Genomic DNA, 18,738 nt, shown 5'->3' with positions numbered 1-18,738 from the left:
TTTTCCACAATGGGCAAGTAGATACCCTGGGAAGCCTGTAACCAGAGTCTTCCCAAATGGTTGTTCCCCCCCTCACAACTGTTTGTCATAGGTATAGTACCTCTAAGCTTAGAAATTCCATCCAGCCATCATGGCAAGTAGCCACTGATGAACATATCCCCCATGAATGTGTCTAATCCTCCCTTCTGAAGCTATCTGAAACAATGACCAACACCACATCTTGTGGCACAGAATTCTTTAAATTGACATGTTGAATATTATATTGGTAACTGGTTGGCAACCTTCAGTCTCGAAAGACTATGGTATAAGCCTACAGCACCCGGTATTCCCAGGCGGTCTCCCATCCAAGTACTAACCAGGCCTGACCCTGCTTAGCTTCCAAGATCAGACGAGATCGGGTATACATATGATATTCTTTCTGTGTGCCCAACTTTGCTTTCCAAATGTAAGACCCCAGGAAATTTTTGGGGCCCCTTCCTTTGGCTTCTGGGCACGCTTTTTGACCCTGGGCCCGGATAAACCCCCTGCATCCCCCTCTTCCCCTCTCATGGGTCCTGGTTTGCTTTATGGACACAATGAAACTTCCTCCTGAGTAGACATGAATAGGATTGCATTCTAAGGTTAAAATTATACAATGGTTTTCCTATTCCATTGGAATTCTCATGAAATATGACCATATTTAAAATTTGTGTCCCCCCTCCCCCCAAGTTCTCCCCAATTTGGGATGTATTTGTTATTAAAACTTGAATGAGTTTTTCGTGAACGAACTGTATTTCAGATTAATTACATGACATTCTCTTCTTTGGTACAACTACTCAAAAAAGTGTTTTATCCTATTCTTTAATATTATGCAAGTAATAATAAAACACACATAAATTAAACAAACCTACTGATACAATAATCTACTTGCCGTCTAATTTTCATAATCCTACTCAGTGTGTAGCTTCTCTGCCTACAATTATATGATGTTGAACAAACAATATTAAAAAGCTCAATTAGGTCATATTCGGTTTCAGGACAGGTTTTGCTTTGTCACTTTGCTGTAAGATCTGTGTTTCCAATTTGCATTTCCTTCACTGACAAATTAATTTTGCCACTTCTTTTTTGCACTTGTTTTAAAAATATACAAATAGCATCCTAGGGAAACAGACAATCTCTTTTTTAATTAATACTTTATCAGGTGTTTTCTTAAAAAAACAACAACTCTACAATCAATTCGACACATATTCCAAATATTTTACATTTGCAGACTTGTGACTGTCGTACTTGTGACCATGAAAGCTGAAAACAGAACCTCCAAGTTCAGTGACAATAAATACTGGTGAGCAGATGCCGGGGACAAACAACACACGATAACTAGCGGCAAGAACTCTGCCTGTCCCTTTTTACAATACAAAAAGCTAAAAAGGTCAGAATTATGCTCCAATGGGTTTTCCAGATGAGTTCTGCTATTTGTTGTATAGTTTAATAATTCATCTGGGGCAGAATTTTCAAGTCTCTGGCTATCATAGCCTATTACTGGTTTCACGCAGCAACTAGTTGTGGGCAGGAGGTCTGGTCTAGAGGGGTGAGCCTCCATTTGCCTGAAGATAACATCCGAAGGTCACCAGTTCGAGGCCACCGGCACCATGCGACCTTGAAGCAGCTGAGAAGCTGAGCCGAGCTATTCCATCTGCTCTGAGCGTGGGAGGATGGAGGCCAGAATGTGCGGCCAGATCAAGAAAGAAACATCTTGAATGTTGTGGTTTCTTGAAAGACAGAAACCTTCTTTCAAATTGTAAAAATCCCTACGGGGATTTAAATTGCCTGCCTGTGTAAACCGCCTTGAATAAAGTCTAAGGAGAAATCTGAGGACCAAGAAAGGTGGTATAGAAATACCTGTATTATTATTATTATTATTATTATTATTATTATTATTATTATTATTATTATTATTATTATTATTATTAACTCATCAACAGGAGAGTTGCAGAAAAGGAATGCTCTAGTGAAAAATATTGTACTAGAAATCATATGGTCTACCCTGGGGGAAAAAAAACTCAGAAGTAGGAGAGTGAACATAAGAACATAAGAACAGCCCCACTGGATCAGGCCATAGGCCCATCTAGTCCAGCTTCCTGTATCTCACAGCGGCCCACCAAATGCCCCAGGGAGCACACCAGATAACGAGACCTCATCCTGGTGCTCTCCCCTACATCTGGCATTCTGACTTAACCCATTCCTAAAATCAGGAGGTTGCGCATACACATCATGGCTTGTACCCCATAATGGATTTTTCCTCCAGAAACTCATCCAATCCCCTTTTAAAGGCGTCTAGGCTAGACGCCAGCACCACATCCTGTGGCAAGGAGTTCCACAGACCGACCACGCGCTGAGTAAAGAAATATTTTCTTTTGTCTGTCCTAACCCGCCCAACACTCAATTTTAGTGGATGTCCCCTGGTTCTGGTATTATGTGAGAGTGTAAAGAGCATCTCCCTATCCACTCTGTCCATCCCCTGCATAATTTTGTATGTCTCAATCATGTCCCCCCTCAAGCGTCTCTTTTCTAGGCTGAAGAGGCCCAAACGCCGTAGCCTTTCCTCATAAGGAAGGTGCCCCAGCCCCGTAATCATCTTAGTCGCTCTCTTTTGCACCTTTTCCATTTCCACTATGTCTTTTTTGAGATGCGGCGACCAGAACTGGACACAATACTCCAGGTGTGGCCTTACCATCGATTTGTACAACGGCATTATAATACTAACCGTTTTGTTCTCAATACCCTTCCTAATGATCCCAAGCATAGAATTGGCCTTCTTCACTGCCGCCGCACATTGGGTCGACACTTTCATCGACCTGTCCACCACCACCCCAAGATCTCTCTCCTGATCTGTCACAGACAGCTCAGAACCCATCAGCCTATATCTAAAGTTTTGATTTTTTGCCCCAATGTGCATGACTTTATACTTACTGACATTGAAGCGCATCTGCCATTTTGCTGCTCATTCTGCCAGTCTGGAGAGATCCTTCTGGAGCTCCTCACAATCACTTCTGGTCTTTACCACTCGGAAATGTTTGGTGTCGTCTGCAAACTTAGCCACCTCACTGCTCAACCCTGTCTCCAGGTCATTTATGAAGAGGTTGAAAAGCACCGGTCCCAGGACAGATCCTTGGGGCACACCGCTTTTCACCTCTCTCCATTGTGAAAATTGCCCATTGACACCCACTCTCTGCTTCCTGGCCTCCAACCAGTTCTCAATCCAGGAGAGGACCTGTCCTCTAATTCCCTGACTGTGGAGTTTTTTCAGTAGCCTTTGGTGAGGGACCGTGTCAAACGCCTTCTGAAAGTCCAGATATATAATGTCCACGGGTTCTCCCGCATCCACATGCCTGTTGACCTTTTCAAAGAATTCTATAAGGTTTGTGAGGCAAGACTTACCCTTACAGAAGCCATGCTGACTCTCCCTCAGCAAGGCCTGTTCGTCTATGTGTTTTGAGATCCTATCTTTGATGAGGCATTCCACCATCTTACCCGGTATGGATGTTAGGCTGACCGGCCTATAGTTTCCCGGGTCCCCCCTCTTTCCCTTTTTAAAAATAGGCGTGACATTTGCTATCCTCCAATCTTCTGGCACTGTGGCCGTTTTGAGGGACAAATTGCATACCTTAGTCAAGAGATCTGCAACTTCATTCTTCAATTCCTTAATAACCCTTGGGTGTATGCCATCAGGGCCCGGTGACTTATTGATCTTTAATTTATCAATGAGGTCTGAAACATCTTCTCTTTTAATCTCTATCTGACTTAACTCCTCGGTTAGGAGGGGCCGTTCGGGTAGCGGTATCTGCCCGAGGTCTTCTGCCGTGAAGACAGATGCAAAGAACTCATTTAATTTCTCTGCCATCTCTAAGTCTCCTTTTATCTCCCCTTTCCCTCCCTCACCATCCAGAGGGCCAACCGCTTCTCTGGCGGGTTTCCTGCTTCTAACATATTTGAAGAAGCTTTCTTCTTTCAGAGTGGATTTCTCTTCACTCCTGCCCAAGTATTTTTTTCTGGAAAATCCATTTGGCATGTCCTATGTAACATTTTTCAGGGGCATTGGTCCACAGGTACTTTCTAGTAGCATAACTATATAGTGGAATCAGAAGGGAACATTGTAATAGCTCAGAAAGCTTAAGGCACAACTGCACCATACTCACAGCAATAGACAGTCTACAAAGCCACTCTGCATTCCTTTTGGGGGCTCACTAAACTAGTGTTTCAGAAATAAACACAATTTGGGGTACCTGTCCTGTCTCTATAATAAGACTGCAAATATCATCTTGGTGGATAAGACCAAATATCTGTCCAATGTCTCTGTTTCCAAAAGTGGCCAGATGGATATCTCTGAAAACATTAGGAGGAGGTTCAATGAAGACTCCTGTTGATGGTCCAGATCAGGGGTGTCAAACTATTTCATACTGAGTACATAGTACTCACGATGCCTGCTGAGGACTGAAGTAATGTTATTAAGCAGGAAGTGATGGCATTAAGCAGGTCATGATCAGAAATAAGCAGTTGTTTCTCATTTAGGAACTCATTAGCTGCAAAGACAGAAGAGAAATTATGCAAATATTGATCATATTTTCAAGATATAGGAGAGCCCAATTATCATGTGGGCCGCCCTTTCAGCAGTGACACCTCAGCACAGCTGAATAGCTGAGAGCAGCTAGTGGTGCTGGAAGAGCTCAAGGGCCGGATAAAGAACTTCTGCAGGCCGGATAAGGACTGCAGGCTTTATCCTTGAGACCCCAGTCCAAAGCATCTTGTCATTAGAGTTGTGCTACCTCAGCACAGATGTTCCAATCTTATCTTTAAAAAAAAGATTGAATAGACGACAGGTGGAGCCTGTCTATCCACAGGAGTTCCCTTCCCAGAACCACCACAGATACCGAAAACCACGGATAATGAAATACACAGTTTTCAGAGCCCACCTGAGCTCCAAACATAACAGGAGCAAAGGTTTGATAGTGTCTGTGGAGCTGTTCTGAGTCTGAATGGCCTCTAGAGGCCCTAGAAAAGCACTTCTGGTCGGAAACTGGTAGTGCCCTTCTAGGACCTCCAGAAGCCTTTCTGAGGCTTGTAAAAGCTGCGTGCAGATTTTACAGACCTCAGAAAAGCCCCCCAAAGCATCCTAAGGTCACTTCTTGTTTTCAGTGAAACTGAAAGCTGCCTTCCAATGCTTTGGGGGGCCTTTATGAGGCCCATGGAGGCTGCGCAAAGGCTCCAGTTGCCTTCGGAGGCTTCAGGTTGTGTCAAATCTGGCTCAGTGCAGGTCTGGGGGACCCTCATTGAGGCAGATCTGCAGATAATCCACAGATAAGTAGGCTTAACCTGTATTGTCCATTCTCTCCCCCCCCCCCAATCTAGTGGGCTATGTCTTGCGTTGTGATCCAACTTAAGGTGGGTCACATTAGCAGCAGCAAGTTATTGTCTGTTCTGACATTTAAAGAGAACAATGAGACTACAAGGAGAATCTTGGGGAGGGGGAGGAAACTGGTAGTCCAGTTGTATGTCAAGAAGTTGTTCAATGAATTTCTTCTGGGCAACAGCGCACTGGACCCTGGCTTCAGTTAAAAGAATTGATTGTGCTTTTTGCTAGACAGCTCAAGCTATCAAAATGGTTTTATATGATTCAAAAAGTTCAATTTGGTGGGTACTTCTTTGCCTACCTAAAAAGGAGCTCAGGGGAAATTGAGACATGTTAGACTCTTTGAGAAGAGAAAGCAAACTAAGACCAAATAAACAGATAGCCTACATGTTCAGAGACTTGATGAAGTCTGATAATGCTTTTTAGTAGAGGAACACTGGGCAGAGAAACACATCACACACCCGTGTGTGTGTGTGTGTGTGTGTGTGTGTGTGTGTGTGCGCCTAGATGCCTGCAAACAGAGCACAACCCAGGCCAGTAAATGTCACAAGCAGGGACAGGGTGAGAGGTCTCAGATTCACAGGCCAAGAGGAAGGCCACACTTTTTTATGGTCAGCACTATAATCCCGTCCTCTCCATTCTATCAGGCTGCCTTGGAAGGAGCCTTGCCTGACTTTTATTGGAAAACTCCATGGGCTGACCACATTTTGCATGTACAGCACATTTGACCCTATGAACAAGGCCCACCTCCTTGAACTTCCTGTTTGCTTCCCGACTTGCAAACAAAGCAACACACAAGAAGGTTCCCCAACCCCAACTGTCCTCACCAACTCCACAACTAAATTCAGTCAAAGAGCCAAGTTAGTGAGCAATGGACCTCCTAAATTAGCTACCGCCCTCTCAAGAAGGTGTAAAAACAATAGACAGACCATTTAGGACCCGAGAGAAACCATCAAGCCACAAAAGAAGGTTCCTTGATGAACACACCCCCACAAAAGAGAAATTTTTTCCTCGTTCCTTCATCTATCTTACTGCCACTGCATTCAATTGTTTGACCTGCTGGTGCTGCATTTAGCCAGGGATGTGCCAGAGCCACAGTACCAAGAATCGAGTTGAGTCCCAAGTCTCCACCAGCCCTTGACTCAAGTCCTCACCACACTCACTGCACTGCGGCTGCAGTCTCTGCACCCTTACTTAATGTACACCTTATTCAGCTCTGTGAGACTTATTTCCATGTAAACCTAAATTACACATGCCATGATCCATTTGCTCCCAGCAACACAAAATTATGGTGTCAACCCTATAATAGTGTCATTTCCATAATATCATCATTATAAGTGTAGCCGCAATACCAACAAGACAGCATAATGCTGATCTTGTTCCCTTCCTATTGACAAAATTGCTCAGGCAGAACATAGAGGGCCAGTCAAGGTTACAGGAGCACCATTATAATGTCCATCCTATGACAAGAGCATGAGATATAATGGAAAGCAGACCCTGGCCACATTCAAGAGGCAGCAGCAGCAGCAGCTAACATGGTTTGAAATAAAAATAAACTCCCGAACAGCAAGACACTTGAAAGGAGGGCATTAACTCAGCCAAGGCAATGTGATTTTCTCTGCCCCTTTAATATAATCTACAATTATAGACTGGGGTTTGTCAAAACCAAAACTGCAGGGTGCAATTTCCTACCAACTCTGTTAGCATTCAGGAAAGAGACATTTCCAACTTCAATGCAATGCCAGTTTGAAAGAGAAGGCATCTATCTCTATACAAAAACACCATGAGTGACTAACTTTCCACAACTCTACCTAGCATTGTTATCATGTTTTTGGGTGCTTCACATAAATTATCCTGTCATTATTTACTTACAATATTTCTAACCTACCTTTGGGGAGAAAGGGAGCCTATATTGGCATCCCCTCAGCTCGTGCAGAGAGGAGTGGCTTGCCTAAAAAAGGTTCATGGCAGAAGTGAGAGTCAACCAAGGGAAGTCCCAATTTGAGGCTCATCCAAGGCTAGACCCAGAGCTCCTGGAACCCGAAGCAGCATGCCAAATGCTGCCCCTCCCCCATTGACTGGATGATATGCCAAGCTCTGCTTTTTCCACTCCCTGGAATGAAAAAGGAAGAGGGAGACAAAGCACAAGAGCTGCACCCTGCCTTCTTTTTCCAATCCAGGGACTTGTGGATGAAGAGCAATAGAAGCAAGAGGTTAGAGCTTAGGTGGGCACCCACCCACCTCAAATCTGCTGCCTGAGCTGACTGCCTGAGTCAGCCGCATGGATGGGCCAGTCCTGACTATTCCAGCTCAAGGTTGATGTTATCATTCACGATTTCAAAGATTTAGTAGTGGTGACCTCACCTGAGGACACAGAGTTTGATGCATTTCTGAAGTATGACCTTTGACAACGAAAATAAAATGGATGTGATGGGTATCTTTCTGCAGTAATTCTCCTGCCAGGTATTAGAGTCACCCGGTTTACCATCTACCCACATTGCCCACTGACTCTCCTCACCAGAAAACTTATAAAGTCTTCCTGTTCGGGATGGGCTCTCGTCTGAACAAGCACAGCTTTATTGGTTTGGTCCTCTCCCTGACTGACAGCTGGCAGAACACCCCTTCCAACAGTGCATCCTGCTCCACAGAACTGCTTTAAGCACAATAGCTCCTCTCTCCTTATAGTCAGTGTTGGCTGTCATGATGCCTGCATGCCACATTGATTGGGATCATATAAGCCACTACAGAGGCAGTCAATCTGGTTCATCTGCTGGCACATCATGCAGTTGTTCTCCATTTCAGCAATCAGGGTTAGAGCAGTGACCTGGAAAATAAAACATTCATGCACATGTCCATCCCCCCTTCCCTGAATTACATCATAACCATATTTATTTACTTGAGTAATAAATTGTAATTAAGTTTTGAGTTTCAGCAAACCAAATATTTGGAACAGGAGGAGTGATCTGAAAGGTAGCTTCTTTATTATCACAAACAAAAACACTTCTCAGCAGAGAGATTTTATCGGACTACTCTTCTGCCCCTCCCCAGCACGCCTTTACTGTATTTTATCTGAAGAGGTCACAAAATCATTACAGATGGCTAAGCCACAAAGCAGAAAAGCACAAAAAAGCTAATTGAAACTGGGGCATCTGTATTTTACAGGTCAACTTCATCTTCTTTGAGGAGTGCTGACAATTTCAAAGTATTGAAGGAGGTAGTGTTAATAAATTTTAGAGAGTAATGTTAAAAAAAAAGTAACAGTAGCCATTAATTTATTTTTTTTAACAGAAAGCTTTCTCAACAAGCACCAACGCAATGGAATGCCAGAGGGAGGTGAAGTATCGTTTGGTCCCACTTGAGTTTCAGCGACAATAGCATGGTACTTATCAATTTGACTGAAAGCAAATTACAGGCTTCATTTTTATTTTAGCTTGTTTTTTAATGTACAGAAGAACAGACAGTACGCTGGACAGAAATCAGCCCTATGGCTTAAAATGCCACATTATTATAATACACTGGCCCAGAAGTAAACTCATCCAATGGCCTGTGACCAATTGCAAGCTTAAAAGTTTCCCTGCCTACTTATTCAAGTCTGCAATCCTGTTGATCTTCCTGGGCTTAGGCATGTATAGTGCTGCACAGGAGTGAGGCATAAGTCAGGCTTTCCCAACGGTTTACATGATGGTTGCTCTTCTAGAATATTATTATCCTAATTCTCACAACTGAAAGGCAAAATCTCCCAGCATTCAACAGACTAATACCTACCCTGGCAACCACTTCCAGCTTCCCCAGCGTTTTGCTACCTGTATTTACTTATTAAAGAGGAAAGTGTATACAAGGCAGAGTCCAGGAAGTTTCTGCCCACAAACCATAATAGGGTAAAGAAAAGGGTTGTGAGCATAAGTACCTGCAGTGGCGTTCCTAGGCCCCCCCCGACCCAGAAGTAATTGCAGTGACATCACCGCAATTACTTCTGGAATTGCGCAGAGAGTACAAGCCTACTCGTACAATTCCACGCTGCTCTGGGCTGCGTCCCGTCCTCTCCTCCAAGGACAGGAAAAACACAACCCAGAGTGGCACACTGCTGCTCTGGGGAGTATCTTTCGTCTCCTCAGAGGAGATGAAAGACACGGCCCAGAGTGGGGTGAAATCACGCCTGGAGTGGCTGAAATTCCAGTGTGATGCCACTCTGGGTGGTGTCTTTCGTCTCCTCCAAGGAGACAAAGGATGCAACCCAGAATCACGACTGGAGAGGCAACAAGCTGCTGCCTCTCCAGCCATGGCTGAGTGCTGGACTGAGCCACCTTAGCCACCTTCTTGATAGGAGAAGAGGAAAGAGGTGGCCTAGAGTGGCAGCAAGCCAGGAGTTCCGAGCAACTCCCAGTGTGCTTTCCTCTCCTCTGGAGCAGCAGTGCGCTGGGAGTTGCAACTCCCAGCGCAATGACCCTCTAGGCCTCCCCTTTCCTCTCCTCCTATAAAGGAGAAGAGGGAGAGTTCCCCAGTCCAGAGCTGAATCGCCACCAGAGAGGTAGCAGCTCACTACCCCTCCAAAAGTAATTCTGCATTTCCCCCTCCTTGGTCAGAGAGTTCTTTTTTTGTTTGTTTTTTTAAGTGAAAGAAGCTGGCGGAGTTGCCAGCTTCTTTAGCTTAAAAAAAAAAGAAGATAAATGGGCAGCAGGGGGATACGGCTGGCAGCGCCACCCGCTGAGGGGCGGCACCCCAAGCATTTGCATCCCTTGCCCCCCAGTTCACCACTGGTACCCTGGGCAGAGTACCCATGTAGGACACACCAGGTCACCCCAATACATGCTATGGAAAATGAACTAAAATAGGAGAATTTGCTATCCTTTGAATTTAAAACTACCACTCTTACCAGGCCATAACTGGTGGACTATGGTTCAAGCCTGGCAGAAGACAGCAAGCCAGAACAGGATAGAATTCAGCATATTATGACCAGAAATTTTTGAAATCTGGCAGATCATGGATGAGAGTGTAATGGCGTAACTGGGAGTTTATTGGCTTTTCACAATAACTGACTGTCCAAGACATCGTGTTATGACTTCTTGGTTAACATTTGTGACAGGTCACAGATTGGCTTGCAAGGACTGAAATACTGATATTATAGTATCCGTTAGGATTGGGGTTCATGAAGTTCATATAGATTCATGTTTACTTGGAAGTAAGTCCTGCTGTGTTCCAATGGTGCTTGCAGCCCTATTCTATAGTCATGATCCACCACTGGAAATAGCATTCCAGTGGTGGAACATGCTTTCCAGCAGCTGGGGAAAACGGTGGAGGCCTCGTACATGGCAGCAGAAGACCCACTGATGGAGGTGAGTCGGTGGGGGAGAGCAGGCAGAATGGGGCTGAGACTGGGGAGGAGAAGAAGCATGTTGAGGGCAGGAGGGGGTGTGTCCTGGTGCATCAGACCTAAGTCAGAATATGATTTCCTTCCTCACCTCCCAACATGCTCCCTTTCCTCGGACTGGCACAGGTCCACGGAGACCCACTGGTAACTGGGAGGTTTACGGGGAGTTAAGGGAAAATATTTTCACTTTCCCCTCCCAAGCTACCCAATCAACCCCACCACCACAGCATGCACAGCAGTCTGTTTTGGCGCGACCGAATGCTATAGCAGGGAAAACCATAAGATTAGGTTGTGAGTCCCAAGAACGCATGCACAGCATTACCGCCTTAGTACACAAACATAGGAGAGTATCTAAATCAGTCATTTTCAACCTTTTTCATCTCACAAGACATTGAGAAGGCACTACAAATGTCAAGGCACACCATCAGGTGTGGTGTTTTTTTTTTGACAATTGCCAGGCACACCACACTCATATCTCCCAATGGCCCTAAGAATATATGACCCTCCTCAAATTCCCAGGGAACACCAGCAGACCGTTTGTCTGAATGTGCCACAGTACAGTGATGGCAAAGCGCTGATCTAAATGCTGTAACACAAGGGTTCCCCAACTTTTTAGCACTGGCACCCACTTTTTAAAATGACATTCTATTGGGACCCACGTAGCTTTACGAGACTTTAAAAAAGTGATCTAGAAATAAATAATATTCATATTTATTTAATTACAAGTATAGTAATATTTTAATTTATTTATTTTTGGGGGAGGACTCAATTCATTTCTTGTAATGAGTAGCCCTAATGATTCACCTCAAGGCCTGAGAGGCTTAGTTCTGTGACCCACCCTTCACCTGCCCCCAATACCTGTCATTGACGGACTTGGGTAAAAAATACACACTATAAACACTGCTAAAACATTTGTTTCCCTATATTTACACAAACTTGCAAACTGCAGGAGCTCAGCTGTTTGCAGGGCAGTTAGCAGCTCCCTGATTTTTGAATAGCCTAAGGGCTTGAGTTTTCTGATCTTTCATTTTATTGGAGACTCTGTGGAACCCACTAAAAATCGGGTCCTGACCCACCAAGAGGTTCCTGACCAACAGTTTGAGAAGCACTGCTATAACGTTTCAAAACATCCCAGCCTGCCAAAGCTGACAATTGACAGAGAGAGATTGAAAAAGAGAGTTCTGGGGCAAAGCACATTTTCACTAAAGTATCCTAATAAAATCTGCAACACCATAGTCATAATTCAATTATTTCTGGGGTCCACTTTGTCACTGAGGTTGTCACTCTGTCTGAGCAGGACCTCTTCAGAAGGACATGAGAGCTCCTATGATGGATGATATGGATGATATGGAATGAATATGGAATGAATGCCCCTCCATTCCACCCCCCCCCCCCAATCATTCACATAAGCATCAGGGAAAAGGTTTCTAGCCAACCCGTGTACCTGAAATACTAGTTTTCTAAATGCAGGAATATCTTTTGAGAGCATGGAGAAACATACATTCCATCCAGTGAGACAAATATTTGCAACCTTAATGACTGATGGCCACAGTCTCATCCAAACAGTTGTTTCAGAAACAAAACCACTACCAACACCACTTCAACCCTCTTCCAACCAATTACTTTGTGCTTTCAAAGTAATTCAAAAGATTGGCCTAGCTAAGACTTGTTTGAATTACCAGTCGGGCTGCATCTTCCTGCTTCCCCTTTATTGGTCCAAATTTGAGCGAAGTGGCAGGGAGCAATTCCATGGGAATTTGAACAAGGTATACAGACAGCTGTCTATTCTTCACAGCATCTGCCTCATTTCACCTTTAACGTGCAGACTAAGTTTAATCCAATTGGCTCATTCAGATGAGAGAGGCCACGACTCTTGGACTCTTGGCCACTGGTTCTCAGGCTGAGGGTCCCAGTTAGCCTAACTTTCCCAGTTAGGAAAAAAGTAAGAGCTCTGAATGTCATTCATGTTTTCAAACTATTTGTTTGAAACAGAAGCACCCCCCCCCCCTTTCCAGGACATCTTAGTCTTTTCCTTTTAAGTGGTATTCAGATGTTTAGTTCAACAAACTGCAAGAGTCCCAAGTTAGTAATCATACATTTTACACTACAATGTTGTTAGGAGGGTGAGATGGGGTTTGGAAGAACCATGCATGGTAATCTGAGCTCCTTGGAGGAAGCATGAGACAGAAATGTAATAAGCAATTTAAATCAATTTAAATCAACTGTATTTGTATTGGCAACCTTCATTCTCGAAAGACTATGGTATCGCGCTCTGGATGGTGGTTCTGGAACAGTGTCTAGTGTGGCTGAAAAGGCCAAGCCGGGAGTGACAATCCCTTCCACACTGGGAGCAAGTGTAGTCTGTCCCTGGTCTGTCTCCCTGGCTATGGGCCTTCCTTCTTTGCCTCTTTGCCTCAGACTGTTGGCAAAGTGTCTCTTCAAACTGGGAAAGGCCATGCTGCACAGCCTGCCTCCAAGCGGGACGCTCAGAGGCCAGGGTTTCCCACTTGTTGAGGTCCATCCCTAAGGCCTTCAGATCCCTCTTGCAGATGTCCTTGTATCGTAGCTGTGGTCTACCTGTAGGGCGCTTTCCTTGCACAAGTTCTCCATAGAGGAGATCCTTTGGGATCCGGCCATCAACCATTCTCACGACATGACCGAGCCAATGCAGGCATTTCTGTTTCAGCAGTGCATACATGCTAGGGATTCAACTGTATTGTGTAATCAACTGTATTGTGATATAATTAGTTCAGTAAGCACCATGGACATCATGGTAAGCACCGTAAGGACATGTCTTAAGGTTGACAACCCTTTCATTTTATAACTGACATAAGCCCATGTCAAACAGCCAATCCATTGAAAATTTATGGAGGGAGGATTGTGGTGGCAGGTCAGCCTTACACATATACAATGGGCTGTTTGAACAGACCCTACATGCAGACAATTTGTAACACAGAGTTTCTGTTTGAGAAGTTGGGAACTCTGCAAAAAAAAAAAAAAGTATAGTTTGGCCTCACTGTCCACTGAACATACATATATGGGTCAAACTGGGGCCTGCCAGCCTGATTCTGCTTTTTCTGACACACACATTCAGTGCCTAGGTGCATTTCTGAAAGGAGCTAAAGAATGTTTCAGCTAAACACAATTCCACTTCTAAGGAACCATCTTCCCAAGCTGCAAGTTAACACAGCAACTTTGTAAGCTGACCATCAGTACCAGCAGGGTCAGTCCTGCAATGGAAGAGGCTGCTTAAGGGACAGATATGGGGGCATTTGTAAATGAACTGCATTCTACACAACTTGCTTCCCAAGTTGTGTCACCCGCTGACTGCCATGACGTTACCATTTGGTACGGTTGGTTGTATTCACCCACAATGTCCTCCACTTGAAATGGGGCCCTACAGACAATCAAGCCACTCCAGGGTTAGTGCCCTCATCTTGTGGATATATAGTTGGACCATCTATGATTATCCAGCCTACATTATCAACTTTCAGTGAGTGGTATAATTGTGGGGAAAACATATCACTGGTATGCACTCCACAAACACAAGTAGTTCAACTTCTACCGTACCCAGTAGAGAATTTCTTATTGATAACTAGTAGCTGTTTTTTGATCACACCAAGTGGAAAGTATCTTCCCAAAAGCATTTATTTAAGTTCCAAAGGGGCAGTTGTGTCAATCTGTTGTAGCAGCTACAATACAGAATATTGTGACATCTCAAAGATGAACAGATTTGTTGCTCAGAAGTTGCTAAAGTGGTGGCAAAGATGCATATTTTGGAGGGGGTGCAACACAACAGAGTGAATGTGATAGAGCCAGGCACATTAACAGGAAAGAAAGCACACTGAAAAGCAAGGGGAGAGGAAATGGACACAGCAAACAATGCAGGAAGAGGGACTATTCTAGGAAGCCGAGGAGGAAACGGAATCGAACGGCAAAGGAAAGGCGGTGCAACATAAAAAATGGACTGAATTAGACACTTTGATAAAGTCAGGATATCACTGGGAGCAGATGTACTCCTAGGTATATAAACAGCGTACAGATCCCACAGAAAACAACTGCTAACCAATGCAAGGTGAAATTATTGTACTGCAGCTTTAGCTTAATTAGAGGGCAAGATACACAATCCAACTCCTATGAGGAATGGCTATATCTCATTCTGATCTAGTTCCTTGATTTGCTCTTCCTGCCACTTGCCTTATTTGCCCCATTTATTCCTTGAACCCAGCTCCCTGTTGTGAACGTGGTGCACATGCTCCTTCCTTAGTTTCCTGTTGGTTGCTATCAGTGTAAACACACACTCTTTCAGAATGCAATCCTATGTGTGTTTACTCAGAAGCAAGTCCCATTAAATTTAATGGACCATACCCCTAATAAGATCTTGCCTTCTGTCACTCCCCATTAAAAAATGAGAGGACTCTGCTGCTTATGATGGACTGACAAATTCCCTTTCTCACGGTGTTTTCAGTCCAAAGTCCAGCTGAAATGCCTGTGTGACTTCCTCTTTGCCGACGATGCAGCTGTCACTACCCACTCTGCCAAAGACCTCCAGCAGCTCATGGATCGTTTTAGCAAGGCCTGCCAAGATTTTGGACTGACGATCAGCCTGAAGAAAACACAGGTCATGGTTCAGGATGTGGACTCACCTCCCTGCATTACAATCTCTGCACATGAACTGGAAGTTGTCCATGACTTTGTGTACCTTGGCTCAACGATCTCCGACACTCTTTCTCTCGATACCGAGCTAAACAAACGCATCCGTAAAGCAGCTACCACGTTTTCCAGACTCACAAAGAGAGTCTGGTCCAACAAGAAGCTGATGGAACATACCAAGATCCAGGTCTACAGAGCTTGCGTCCTGAGTACACTTCTGTACTGCAGCGAGTCATGGACTCTTCGCTCACAACAGGAGAGGAAACTGAACGCTTTCCACATGCGCTGCCTCCGACGCATTCTCAACATCTCCTGGCAGGACAAAGTTCCAAACACAGTCCTAGAACAAGCTGGAATCCCTAGCATGTATGCACTGCTGAAACAGAGACGCCTGCATTGGCTCGGTCATGTCGTGAGAATGGATGATGGCCAGATCCCAAAGGATCTCCTCTATGGAGAACTCGTGCAAGGAAAGCGCCCTACAGGTAGACCACAGCTGCGATACAAGGACATCTACAAGAGGGATCTGAAGGCCTTAGGAGCGGACCTCAACAAGTGGGAAACTCTGGCCTCTGAGCGGCCCGCTTGGAGGCAGGCTGTGCAGCATGGCCTTTCCCAGTTTGAAGAGACACTTGGCCAACAGTCTGAGGCAAAGAGGCAAAGAAGGAAGGCCCATAGCCAGGGAGACAGACCAGGGACAGACTGCACTTGCTCCCGGTGTGGAAGGGATTGTCACTCCCGGCTTGGCCTTTTCAGCCACACTAGACGCTGTTCCAGAACCACCTTTCAGAGCGCGATACCATAGTCTTTCGAGACTGAAGGTTGCCAACAACAAGTGCTTGTGAGTGTAGAATGTAGAGTTCATGTCTTGTGTTGCATGCATGAGGCCCCTGGTTCAATCCCTGGCAACTACAGGGAGGACTGGAAAAAGTTGGAAACTCTGGGGCTGTTGCCAATTTGTGTTGACAACACCGACTGAGATGGGCCAAGGGCCTGACTAAATATCAGGCAGTTTCCTCTAGTCCAGGGGTGCCCACACCCTGGTCCAGGAGCCACTTGCGGCACTCAGGGACTCCCAATCTGGCCCGTGGGGAATCCCCAGTTTCCAATGAGCCTCTGGCCCTCCAGAGACTTGCTGGAGCCTACGCTGGCTCAATACGACTATTCTCAACGCAAGGGCCAACTGTTTGACCTCTCGCAAGAACAGGGTTACACACAGAGGGGCTAAGCGCTCCCTCTGCCTCTTGCTGTTTTGTGTCTGTGAAGCAGCAGTGGCAGCAAAGGAAAGGCCTTTGCTTTGCACAAGGTCTTTTATAGGCCGTGAGTTATCACATCTTCATGCATTCACCTTAGTTCTGTCTCTATTCCTTTATGTAAATTTATTCAAATTTTAAACATAAATTAATTCTTTTTTCCAGACCCCAACTCAGTGTCAGAGCGATGATGTGGCCCTCTTGCTAAAAACTTTGGACACCCCTGCTCTAGTCATAATCTTTACAACAACCCTGCTAGGAATGCCAGTGCTGGAAATTACAGGGAAGGCAGAGAAGGACTGTTCTCTTGACTTTCCATGATGGCTCTTATTGCTCAGAAGGTTAATGGGTGGCCGTGATGTAGCTAAAGCGATGGGGAGAGTGGCTCGTGGATTTCATGATGGGCCCTCCAATTTCCTCTTATAACTCAAACACTGAAGTGAGTATTATTGTCTCCATAATGAGATGGCTAGGCAGTGAGAGGGAATACCTTGCCTAAGGTCACCTGAGGAGTTCACTGTAGATCTGAGATTCAAACCAGACTTTCTGGTTCATCGGTTGTTCTTTTAGCCACAACTACATGCTGAGTTCATATCAAGTCTCCTCAATCCAGGGAACATAATATTGCCTGAACATTTGTATGACATCTTATAAACAATGATATTATTATGTAATGATATAATAATCTGTACTAGTATTCTATTTTTTTTTTCAGTGGCACATCCATGCTTTACCTTTTTTAAATGTTGTTTCTGTTGCAATCTTCTTTTCTGCATCACAGTTCTTGTCCAGCAAAACACACTGATCCCCACATGGGAAACCCAGACTGTGCTATTGTAGTGAACAAAGGCCACCTCTGGACACTTCCAACTGATAACAGAGGCTTCAAGTCCATCAGATAAGTTAATTGCTCTTCAAAGATAGGCTCAGGAGCTGTTCTCTTGCATTTAACCTGCAGGCATTTTTCTCTCCACACCCCCACTCCTTTCAGCAAGTTTTTTTTTCCCCCCACAAAAGAATTGTTGAGAACTCCACAGCATGGAATCAAATCCAACACCAAGGATTGAAAACCATCACCCTTCCATAGTCTCTATGCCAAAACAGTGGCAGCAATGGGGGGGGGGGTGGAATGGGGGGGGAGACAGAAAGTACAAAGCTTAGAGGAGGGGCCCCAGTGTGTATTTTTCTTTCAGAATTCTAGCAGCTTATTTACAAAAATGCTCCTCCTTATCCTACAGGGAACTGCTCAGAAAGAGTTAAGATAGTGACTGATGAGAAGAAAGAAAAGCACTCTGTGTAGATGAAAAATGCCTTTCGTAGTCATAGAGTTTGATGGTACATAAAAAGTCATCTAGTCCAACCCAGGGACATGCAAGGGGTGGGGAGGCAGGTGAGGCAGAGCCTCCCCGCTGGAGAACGCTGCCCCTGTGTGAGATGCCCAAGCACCCACAAACCATGCACGTTGCATGTGGGTTGTAGGTGCTTGGACGTCTCATAGGGTGGCAGCCCTATTCAAAGGACTCCAGTAGAGAGGCTATGCCTCACCTGCATCCCCACCCGCTGCAAGTCCCTGGTCCAACCCCATGAGTGTAGCAGGAAATCCTAGAGCATCTCCAGCAGGTGCTGTGTGCCTTTGCCTGAAGGTACCCCAGGTGTGCAGGTACTGGGGCAGCAACCTGCTCTCCTAGGTGTAGCCTATTCCCCCCTTCCTGCAACAAACACACCCTGCTTGCAATCTGAAAAGCACCCCGGTGAAGCACTCCCCTGGAACCATCTCTCGCCCCTGCCCACACCCACCCAAACCAGTTGCTTGGAACAAGTCGTCCCCCCAAGCCGTCCTTCTTCCACAGCACGCTGGGGGGGCTCCCATTCACAGGACCCCAATCCTATCCATTGCGGGTGCAACTGTGTCACTGGGGCGTGCACTGCATCCTGTGGGGGGGGGTCACAGAGGCCTCCTCAAGTCAAGGGACCCCCTTACCTGGGGGTCGCACTGCAGCTGCATCAGGGCTGGAAAGTTGGACAGGATGGGGCCCTTCCAGCCCAATCCTAGACACACTTTCCTGGGAGTAAGCCCC

General features: G+C 45.3%; 1 pseudogene; it reads right to left on the bottom strand.

The window, feature by feature from the left end:
* Window positions 1–307: 307 nt before the first annotated feature.
* LOC136642874 (5S ribosomal RNA) lies at window positions 308–426 on the bottom strand (annotated as a pseudogene).
* Between the last annotated feature and the right edge of the window lie 18,312 nt (window positions 427–18,738).

The sequence above is a fragment of the Tiliqua scincoides genome, chromosome 2 (assembly GCF_035046505.1).
Source record: "Tiliqua scincoides isolate rTilSci1 chromosome 2, rTilSci1.hap2, whole genome shotgun sequence".
NCBI classification, from domain to species: Eukaryota; Metazoa; Chordata; class Lepidosauria; order Squamata; family Scincidae; genus Tiliqua; species Tiliqua scincoides.
The sequence above is the reverse complement of the archived record's forward strand: the minus strand, read 5'-3'. Positions and strand labels throughout refer to the sequence as shown.